An 11,440-nucleotide genomic window follows, 5' to 3' on the forward strand; every position below is an offset into this window, starting at 1 on the left:
TACAACAACAGTCAACCCTCTGAACCTGTGGGTCCCGCACCCATGGGCACAGGGGGCTGACTGTACTTTCATTTCTCTTGAGCAAATCCCTGGGAATGAAATTGATGGGTCATAGGCGAGGTGTGTTTTACTTTACAAGAAACACATGGCTTTTTCCTTAAGTGCTCATAACATTCTCATTTAGTTTTTAAAAATAAGCATACTTATTGCAATGTGGAGAGGATTGTAAGAGGTCAGGAACACAAGCTGGGAAGCCATTGTATTATCATAGCCTATAGCCAGAAACTAGGTGCAGGTTTTACCTAGAATTTCTGTAAAATATTTGTGTGATTTTTAATTGCCCGTAAGGCTAATATTTGACTCTTGATGTGATAGCTAACCACAGGGCTAGTTTCAGCTGTGTACTTTGGAAATATGTGAGGAATTTAAAACTCAAGCACTACTTACGGGAAAGAGTCCTTCATTTTAGAGAAGGTAATACTTGTAAATCATGCAAGGAAGATATTTCTGTGAGCTTCTGTGCTATTTTCCAGGTGAGTGATGAGGTGTCAAACAGATCTGTTCTTTTTTCCCATCACAAGGTTTATATATTTTTCCTTTCTTATTGTAAAATAAAATACGGATCCAGAAAAACCACACAAAAGAATTGTATAGCTCTGAATTATTATAAGCCAAATACGGTTTTAACTACTGCCTGTGCCAAAATATAAAGTTATGCCAACCACTCCAGAAACTCCTCCAGGTAACCCGTCCCACACACCTGCCCCTCTCTCCAAAGGTAATCACTTCCCTCTTTTTGATTTTGTCATTAAATATGCATTATCATACTGTAGTTGATTTTGCCTATTAAAAACTGATGTCTTTTGTCTCTTTTAATCTACAGGTTTATCCTCCATTCTTGTCTCTGCCATACAGTTTGTTGAAGAACCTAGGCTATTTCACCGAAGTGTCTTGGAGGCTGGACTTCTTTGATTGCATCCTCATGGTGAAGTTCAACATGTTTATCCTCCATATTTCCTGAACATTGGCAGCTGCATCCAGGAGCTTGGTCAGACTCAGATTTAGTTCAATGGACCCATTATATCTGACTGTGTTTCTGACTTTTAGCAGACCTTGACACTAATTGCCTCAAATCATTTGTTGTGGTTCACAAAAAGGCTGATGCTCTATCATTTGGCTATAGTATTTTTATTAGCTAAAGTATTTTTATTGAGATGCTTCTTTCACCTATTGGATTACCTAGCACCATGATTCAGAGAGGAACGACAGGATAAAGTTTTGATTTGTGCTATTTACTCACCTGTTCTTAAGTAAAATATTGGGATTGGTTCCATAACATCCTCTGAAGGTGAGTGATTAGTTTTATAAATGTGTAGTGGGAGGGAATTTGCAAAAGATTTTGGAAAATTCTCTTACCTGGAATGCTAGCAATTGTGCTAGTATTCAAAAGGAATGGCTGTTTTGTCAAGTTTTATATTGTGTGATTTAATTGTGTGTTTGTGTGTATGTGTGTGCATGTGTGATGGGAGAGACAAACTGGCACAATAAAAATGTTGGTGAATAGTTGTATTTTGGCTAATACAACTAGCACTTCTCATTTTCTACACAGTACATTTTCTGTAAAGCAAGACAAATTACCACTGTATGTCTGTACTATGACATGATTACACATTAATTCACCATCTTTATGGAAATTTCTGTCTTTATATAAAAAATTTTGAGTAGCCATTTTACTTCACACATTCTTTCTTACAGAGTATTATATTGTAGGATAAAAGAAGGTTGAAATCATAGCATTACCTGATTAAGAGTTAATATGTGAGGCTCTAACATTGATCTGACTCACATAATCTTACTTTATTTCTTTTATGCAAGAAGTAGAATAACTTGACCCTCAAAAATAAAATAAAAAGTACCATGCTTCCATGACAAGGCTGTCCTTTGGTGGCCAGACATTCTAGGATATGGGATCTGGGCACTGTGGCTGTAGCTCCCATCCAGACTGGGTGACTCATTTACAGCCAGCATGTCTCTGTTCCATGTCTTTAAAGAGGGACAACCATAAGGCATCTTTGTTTACACTCCACTGGCAAAAAGGGAATTAATCAGCATACAGTTTTTTTCAAGCCTCAGCTACAATTGGGGACACACGTAAGTCTGGAAAATCCTTTCCCCAGGGCATTTTCAACTGATGTCCTCTCTTTAGGCTAGCTGATAGTTTTGTTGAGATTTAAAATCAGTATTCTATATGTGCTATGCAAGAATTAAAAGGTTTAATGGAATCTCCAGTGGTGCCCTAGTCCAGTTTTAGACTTTACGTCTCAGATATCTCTCAATCTCTTCCTTATAAAGACTTCTGGTAGCAACTTACATACTTATCTACATTTCAAGGAAGGGAACCTTAAAAAATATTTTTCAAATTCCCCTCCACCTTAAAAAATAGGGCTAGTCTTAGCAACACCACTAACTACTTTCTGTAAATTATCTATGAATCGTGTATCAAAGTTCAACACTGAAGTTCTTGGTCATGTTAGAGCTAAAATGGTTCTATCTCTGATTTTGGCTTTGTTTTGATCATATGTTATTTACTTTGTAAGTGATGTCATTCTAATTCATGAAGGTAAGTTGTAAACTGCTGATATGGAAAAAAAAAAGCATATTTGCCATTTAACGTAGAAGAATAATTAACATCGCCATTATGAACCATGGCTGCCATAGAATATTGATTAGGATGAGCTGATCTTAGCCAGTTTCTATTGCCTAAGTTCTGAATGCAAAAAAATAGTCTTTTCACTGGTTGAATGAGTTAGTTACTGCTGAAGCTGCCATCTGTTAATAGGTTAATTGACTCAACTTAACCAGCAATCAATCTGTGCTAACTGTGCCCACTCTGTGCTACCCGAGGAGGTGCACAGGTGACCAAAACATGCTCCCTGCCTGAGGAATGTGTATCCTAAAGCAGTGTTCTCCAAAGTGTAGGCTGGAGGCCAGTGCCAGCCCTCAAACTGTTTCTTAACCAGCCTATTACGAAATAAGCACAGCAATTGAGAAAAGATGGTTAAGATAGGAAGATAGGAATGTAACAGCATAATTTTATGTGTGTTAATATCATTCTGCTAATTATTTCTTTTTATTGTTTTTTTTTAAAGTGTTGGTCTGAGACTGGAAATTGAAAAATGTTGGTTTTATGCAACTGATAGTTTCAGAAGCACCTGTTAAAGGTGTAAGCCAGACACGTTAGTTCCACTTTTTGGTGATGAACACCATAAAAATGCCTTTATACTTTTTATATATAATTATATACACATACATGTTATACATACATATGTGTAACAGGAATGAAAATTCTAAGAAACATTATTTACCTTTACTGTAAGTGATTCTGACCTTGATATTTTTATTTACTTCTCTTTTATCTCATTAAAAAAAACTGATATTAACTCATGAAGTAGGATGTTCTGCCCAATATGAATACTATGTCCTAAAGGGTATGATTTAAAGGTATCTTTCCCCAAGACCTCTTACAGATGTTGTATTTCTAGAGCTGGAAATTGAGATTTTGGTTCTCTGTTAAAGCGAACATCTTTGGAGAGGGGATAAGTTTTGCCAATCCTATATCATAGAGTGAATGATTTATTTTCTGGAAAGTTAATTATATTAGAGGGAAGAATAGAGAAAACATGGAAGTCTGAAGTGTGTGCCTAGGACCAAAGTTGAGAGAGGTTCTGAGAAAGAAAACTTACCTTTACCATTTTACCTAGAGGTTACTACAGTAAGTACAAAGTAAAATTAATGTTTACTGCTACGATAAGACCTGAGCAGCACATTCTCTGAAAGAAGAAGAAAGAATTTGGAAAGGAGGCTAACCTGGGATTGGCAAACAAGACAGTAATACATCATTCTTGCTAATGTAGATAAGATATTAACCAGTATATCTGGAAGACAGAAGACCAGAAAGGGGGCGGTTTGGGATCACCAGAATAGGAAAGGTGGGAGAGTATGGGGTTTACCTTTTTTAAAAGCAAGATGTGTCAATGCTATAATAAAAGTGACTCTGGTTCTCAGGTTTAGGCAAGATGCCTAGTCTGGGTCCTCTGTCTTTTGTTGCCAAAACTCAGTCCCACTAGAATTATCTGTTGGAACAAATCAATGCAGAAGGCATTAAGAAAGCCGGCTCAAAGATCATCAGTGATTTTGTTAGGAGTACAGAGGAGTCAAGCAGCTGGTGTTTTCCTGGTGTTCTGAAGACTGAAAAAAAAATAATCATGTCAGGGAGGTGACTTAGGGCATAAGCCTACATTAGTGGGTGTGGAGAAGGAAGGACTTGTTCTAGTTTGCTGTGAGAGTCCCAGATTGCCAGCTGGAATTTTGCTGCGTTGGTATGTTCTGTACTTCTGTGAGCTGTCTGGGCTGAGGCTCATTTATTAACACTGCAGGATTATTATGTACCAGGTCACTTTGTCAGTATGTAGAATATGGCCATTTTACCCTCAAATCTGAGATGTTAACTAAGCACAGACAGTAGTCAGTGAGTGAAGTCAAATAATTTAAATAGAACACAATGGGTGCGTTAGACTATATCATAGCCCATCTGATCTCTTTTATCAGTTACATGAGGCTCCCTGTCTTTGAAAGGATGCCTAAGCAAAGATCAATTTTATCTTGCTTCATAGAGGCATTAAGTATTACCTGCAACTTGATCATCACAATTTGTAACTGAATGTTCTCTTTAATTTGGAGTAAATTCTGTGGAACTGGAATGACCAGATGAGGTCATCCATTTTCTTTTTGTCAATCTACAGAGAAGGAGTCAGATGAATGGATACGGCCACACTGCTTTCTTCCCAGAACAACAATCAAGTGCTGAGGAGAGGCCCAACTCCGTCACTGTTGTGAGTGTGAGAGAAAGAAAGTGGATTTGTCCTCACTGCCTTGAGATTGAAGAAGAGGGGAAGGCTATGTGTGAATCTGCCATTAAAGCCTCGCATAATTCCAGAAGTCCACACTTACCTTGGGCTTCCCGGGTGGCACCAGTGGTAAAGAATCTGCCTGCCAATGCAGGAAACGCAAGAGACGCAGGTTCAATCCCTAGGTTGGGCTGATCCTCTGGAGTAGGACACGGCAACCCACTCCAGTATTCTTGCTTGGAAAGTATCATGGACAGAGGAGCCTGGCAGGCTGTAGTCCATGGAGTCGCCAAAGAGTCGGACACAACTGAGCACGTGTGCATGCTCACCACTTGCCTGACACTAGTAGCAAAAGAATTTAGCTGGATGGTGGGATCAGAAATATCCCTGCACGTTGTACCCGGAAGAAAACTTTGCCATTTCCTATAATTGTGTAAAATGACTCATAACTAACAGGTGGATGTGATCCCTGCCCCTCAATGCAGATGCTCCTCACTCGCTACTCCCTCTCTGAGATACAGGTAAATTCTAGCTAAATCACACCTTGTGATGCGCTGGCCTGGGCCAGAGGTGAGAGCTTGCAGAAGAAGTAGTGGACCATGGAACTGGATCTCAAAGTTCTGAGCCGCTTCTTGTCTAGGAGCAGTGAGTACCTACTTGAGGTCGCTGGTGAGTCAAAACACCTGCCTCCTCTGGCACTATGTGATCATCACTTCATTGATTCTGCAGTGAACCATAGTCTAAAGGCTTTATCAGAAGATTTCTTCTGTGAAGATGGACTTTTTGTTCTGTTTCACAGGCATAGATGTGAGAACTTTAAGGACATGAACAAATCAAATGACCATTAATTCACTGTCATTAGCATTTGAACATTTTGCATGATTTCACAATCATGATAAATGACAAAACAGTGGAGAACATGCAACCAGCCAACTGCTCAATAATAACTGACTTTAGGAGATGGATTCCCCATCCTGAGGAAGTCCAGACTGAAGAGTCTTGATTTTTGTACCATATTCTTCTCCAGTCCTGGATTGTAGTTGGATAAAACACTGGGTCATATACCAGGGATTCCCAACCCATGTGGGTCAGGTGTTCACAAGGGCTCAGTGATATTAGAGAAGTCACAAAATGGAGTGGGTTTTTCCTAAGGCCAAATTTATTGCATTTAATGGAATTTTTCTTAGTTTAAGAAAAATTGCATTCTGAGTGATAAAACATCCTTCCCTTGTAAGGGATATTATGGAAAGAGTGAGTGTGTGTGTATTTCATATACACATGTAGATTTAATGTGTTTATTTGGTGAAGGAAAGTGGAAAACTCTTTGTCTCTTCCTGACTCTTTTTTGGGAAATTTTACTGGTCTCTGAGTTCCAAGATCTGGGAACCATTATTTTATATAGGGTTTTGTACACTGGAAGGTCAAAATGCAGTTCATTATAGATTATATTTTTTAAAAATAGCTTACAGAAAAATGAATGGAAATTACAGGGATTTCCATAATTCCCCTCCCATTCCCTCAGTTTTCTCTATCCTTAATGTGGGGTGCATTTGTTACAATGATATTCATCATTATTAAAGTCCATAGTTTGCATAAGGGTTAACTCTTGTGTTGCAAATTCTTTGGGTTTTGACAACATGTAATGACATGTTTGGGCTTCCCTGGTGGCTCAGACAGTAAAGCAGTAAAGCGTCTGTCTGCAGTGCGGGAGACCCGGGTTTGATCCCTGGGTTGGGGAGATCCTCTGGAGAAGGAAGGGACCCACTCCAGTACTCTTGCCTGGAAAACTCCATGGATGGAGGAGACTGGTAGGCTACAGTCCATGGGGTCAAAGAGTCAGACATGACTGAGCAACTTCACTTTCACTTTTCAGTGACATGTAGCCACTGTTAGAGGTATCATACAATACAATTTCATTACCCTAAAAATCCTCTGTGCTCTGCGTATTCATCTTTCCTTCTACCTGAGTCACTGGTAACCACTGATCTTTTTACTGTCTCCAGATTATTTTACCCTTTCCAGAATATCATATAGTTGGAATCATAAAATATGTAGCCTTTTCAGATAAGGGCCTCTTTCATATATCAGTATGTATTTAAGTTTCATCTATGACTTCTGTTGTTTGATAGATCATTCCTTTTTATTATTGAATAGTATCCCATAGTATAGATGGATCGCAGTTTGTTTATCCACTCATATATTGAAGGGCATCTTGGTTGCCTTCAACTTTTAACAATTATGAATAAAGTTTCATCTTGATATATATTTTTGCATTTAAAAATATTTATTATATTCATTTGCTACTATTAAAAGTGTTCATTTGCTACTATTAAAAGTATTCATTATGAGATTTTAGAAAATATCAGAAATATAAAAAATAAATTTATTGGTAATTTCATGCCAAAGATAACACTAGTAACTGTTAGTGTATGTTTATACTTTTTAAAAACCTAATGTGTATCTAGCTACATCTAGAAGCTATATCTATGTCTACATATGCCTGTAATAATTATTTAAAAACTTTGGTATTATGTATAGTGTATATAGTTTTGTATCTTAGTTTTTTCCCCACTTACCATTATGTGTATATATTTTCAAATCTTTAAATTTTATTTTTGGGGAAGATGATATTTAATAACTACACAGCGACTCATTAATGAGTGTTTTTAAAAATGAATTCTATGTGTTATTTCATTCTTCTTCTAGTAAAATATGAACTCTGAGAAAGTAAGGATTTTGGTCTTTTTTTTTTACAGTCAATCCTTCACTACATAGAAAAGTGCCTGGCAGGCACAAAAAAGGCACTCCTAAAAAATATTTGTTCAATAAATGGAAGAATTGTATTTTTGAAATTTGTATGATTTCATTAACTACCCCTTAGAATCAACCCTACGCTTAGTTTTGGTGACTAAGTTATTGCCTGCTAAATTGAGGATCAAAATAATTGAGCAGTCTCAAATACAGTGTTTTTAAGAAATGGATTACTATAGCAGTTTTTTCAAATAGTTAGTGATGGCAGTATATGTACAACTGAGGGTTTTTCAGTGGTGCCCTGTCTCTCTCTTGAGATAAACTAAGTATTATTGTTAAGAGGCTGATGAGAAATAAAGCTTTGTCTCCAGCAGAGAACTTTACCTGGATTATGTGGCTGCAGTGATGCCCTGATAATAGGGTACCTGCTAGGAAGGGCTTTTTGATGCTTCTGGATGGGAACCACTTACCAAGAGTGACTGGTAGTTGCCAAGAAAACTGCCTCTCCATTTTAGCTGACTGGAAATTCCTACTCATGTTTTCAAGGGCTGGCATTTTTTTTCCCAACAAGGCCAAGAGACGGGGAGTGGCGGTGATTATTTGATGTTTAGAAGGTTGATAGCTGGAAAGGGCAGTTCACCAGGACATCCTGCCAAGATTCTTACATTCACCAAGGGGCAGAGTAGTGAACAGACACAGAAGGCTGCTGATTTTAGAGCAAGGACTTGAGGTGGAAGCGGCAAGAGAATAAATCCTGGAGTCCAAGGCCTGAAACAGATTTTACTTCCTTCTCAGCTTTACTGAAAGGCTAGTCCTGTTCAGCACCTTATTGTTTCATTGGGTGAGGTCATAAATTAAAGCCATGTCATTTAAAGTTATTTAAAAATTCACTAATTTTGGGGATTGATTTAAATTTCCATTTGAAAATGCCTGCTTTGTATTACAAACTTTTCAAATTGCTTTCTAAGTAATAGATTAAAAGAATCTGAGTAGGCATGTATCCACGGTTACAGCAATAATGGTGTCAAAGATTTCTGAAGATAGAACTTTTGTCCTAGATTTTTCCAATTTATTAATCTTTCTTCTGGTTTGCTTCAACCCTTTCTATATGATCTGAAAACTTATTTGCCAGTTTTTTGTTATTAAAAATGTTTTATAACATTATTTAACAATGTTACTTGTTATTAATTAATTAATTAATTAATTTTACCAGTATTTATTGAATACCTAAAATATGTGATGTACTTCATACCCAGGGGGAAAAAGCCCTCAAAAAGTGTAACTGAGTGTATGACCTGAATATATAAACAGGCAGTGAAAATATAGCATAATATATTTTAAAAACACATAGGCGAGGCAACTCACCAAAAAATAAACATCAGATGTTTTCAAGAGTGAATACTGACTAAACTAGGAAGAGTAAAGATGAATGGTAGTGGTATGAGGAGTGGAGAAGGACATTTCAAGAGGCAGGAGCAGGGTACGCAAAGGCCCTGAGGTGACAGATTGCACGGCTAGTTAGAGATCTAAAAATAACTTAATCGGACTAGCTTTTAAGTGAGAGATGAGACTAGGGATGAAAACTAAATCTAAAAGATTTTGCAAATCATGTTAAGTACATTATGTTAGAGATTATGGGAAATGTTTGAAGGTTTTTATGAGTAAGTAGGATGATAGTCCATTTAGAAATCACACACTGACTTTCCCCTGGAGAACCAATTGGTGAGGGGTGATTCACAAGGCAAGGAGGTTAGTTAGAGGACTGTAGCATTGTCCAGGTCATAGCTGATGATGGTCCGAACCCAGAATAAAGGCAATGGGCTTTTATTCTGAGAGTGTATGTTGACCTGAAAGCCATGGTAGAATCACCAGAATTTAATAATTGGTGGCCAGATAAAATGGATAAAGGAGAGATCTAAGAGAATGACATTGACAGTCTTAGTGTGAGTTCCCCTACACACAAGTCTGAGACAAGGACTGGGGTTCAGGAAGTTTAATTTAGAGGAGATCCTAGAAAGTAAGAGTGAGGAAATGGAGAGACTGAGTCAGGAAAGGAGAAAAGCCGATTCTAGGAAGGAGGAAAATCAATCAAGTGTGCACCACTGAGCTCTTCATTGCTGCAGAAACTGGAGCACAGTCTTGTGGGGGATCCTCTGAGGAACCATACTGAAATCTCGCAGCAGGGTCTCTCTGGAAAACTGGAGACTGGGCCTTTAGTCCCTGATTCTCCAAACTCTTTAGTTTGTTGACTCCAGGGACATTAACTCATAGCTGCTGAACAAGTTCTTAGAACTTTGGCTAAAACCCTGAGGCAGAAAATCTGAGGGAACTACTTGAGGTGAAACTGGAGTTAGAGGTGGGATCAGCAGATTTGACTTGGAGCTCAAGCAGAGTCTACTACAGTGAAGGTGTTTCATGTTCAGGCAACTAGATGCAACAGCATATAGTTCTTGAAATAATTTTGAGACATCTGTGTGGCAAGACCCAGTAGGTAGTAGGATATAATTTGGTGGTTAGACCTGATACCACAGTAATGGGAATCTTCCTGTGCCAGGGATCAAAGCCGGGTCTCCTGCATTGCAGGCAGATTCTTTACCATCTGAGTCAACAGGGAAGCCCAATGAATTTAGGAGCTGTAGGCCAATTCACAGGTCTTGTATTAGTTTGTTAAGCTGCCAAAGCCAGGTTCCACAGACTGAGGGGCTGAAAGAACAGAACTCTGATAGCTCTGGAAGTTAGAAGTCCAAGACCACAGCGTCAACAGAGATGATTTCTTGTGTGGCTTCTCTCTTTGACCATCCTCTCCCTGCATCTTCACATGGTCTTTCCTTTGTGTCTATCTGTGCCCGAGTCTCCTCTTCTTATAAGAACATGAGTTATGTTGGATTCAGTCCACCCCTGTGATCTCATTTGAATTACATTTTTGTGTGTGTGTGTAAATTAATTTCTTTTATTGGAGGCTAATTACTTTAAAATGTTGTGTGGTTTTTGCCATACATTGACATGAATCAGCCATGGGTGTACATGTGTCCCCCATCCTGAACTCCCCTCCCACCTCCCTCCCCATCCCATCCCTCAGGGTTATCCCAGTGCACCAGCCCTGAGTGCACTGTCTCATACATTGAACCTGGACTGGTGATCTGCTTCACATATGATAATATACATGATTCAATGCTCTTCTCTCAAATCATCCCACCCTCGCCTTCTCCCACAGAGTCCAAAAGTCTATTTTTTACATCTGTGTCTCTTTGCTGTCTCGCATATAAGGTCATCGTTACCATCTTTCTAAATTCCATATATATGCGTTATTATACTGTATTGGTGTTTTTCTTTCTGACTTACTTCACTCTGTATAATAGGCTCCAGTTTCACCCACTTCATTAGAACTGATTCAAATGCATTCTTTTTAATAGCTGAGTAATATTCCATTGCATATATGTATCACAACTTTCTTATCCATTCATCTGCCGATGGACATCTAGGTTGCTTCCATGTCCTGGCTATTGTAAACAGTGCTGTGATGAACATTGGAGTACACATGTCTCTTTCAATTCTGGTTTCCTTGGTGTGTATGCCCAGCAGTGGGATTGTTGGGTCTTATGGGAGTTCTATTTCCAGTTTTTTAAGGAATCTCCACACTGTTCTTCATAGGGGCTGTACTAGTTTGCATTCCCACCAACAGCGTAAGAGGATTCCCTTTTCTCCACACCCTCTCCAGCATTTATTGCTTGTAGACTTTTTGATAGCAGCCATTCTGACTGGTGTGAGTTGGTACCTCATTG

General features: G+C 38.4%; 1 long non-coding RNA gene across 1 annotated transcript; it reads left to right on the forward strand.

Annotated features, from left to right (window-relative positions):
• Window positions 1-475: 475 nt before the first annotated feature.
• Window positions 476-5,073, forward strand: LOC113894697. Its single transcript, XR_003511640.1, has 3 exons — window positions 476-533; window positions 884-1,348; window positions 4,803-5,073. It is a non-coding gene; the product is annotated as an uncharacterized LOC113894697 (long non-coding RNA).
• Window positions 5,074-11,440: the final 6,367 nt, after the last annotated feature.

This window comes from Bos indicus x Bos taurus, chromosome 6, assembly GCF_003369695.1.
Source record: "Bos indicus x Bos taurus breed Angus x Brahman F1 hybrid chromosome 6, Bos_hybrid_MaternalHap_v2.0, whole genome shotgun sequence".
NCBI lineage: Eukaryota > Metazoa > Chordata > Mammalia > Artiodactyla > Bovidae > Bos > Bos indicus x Bos taurus.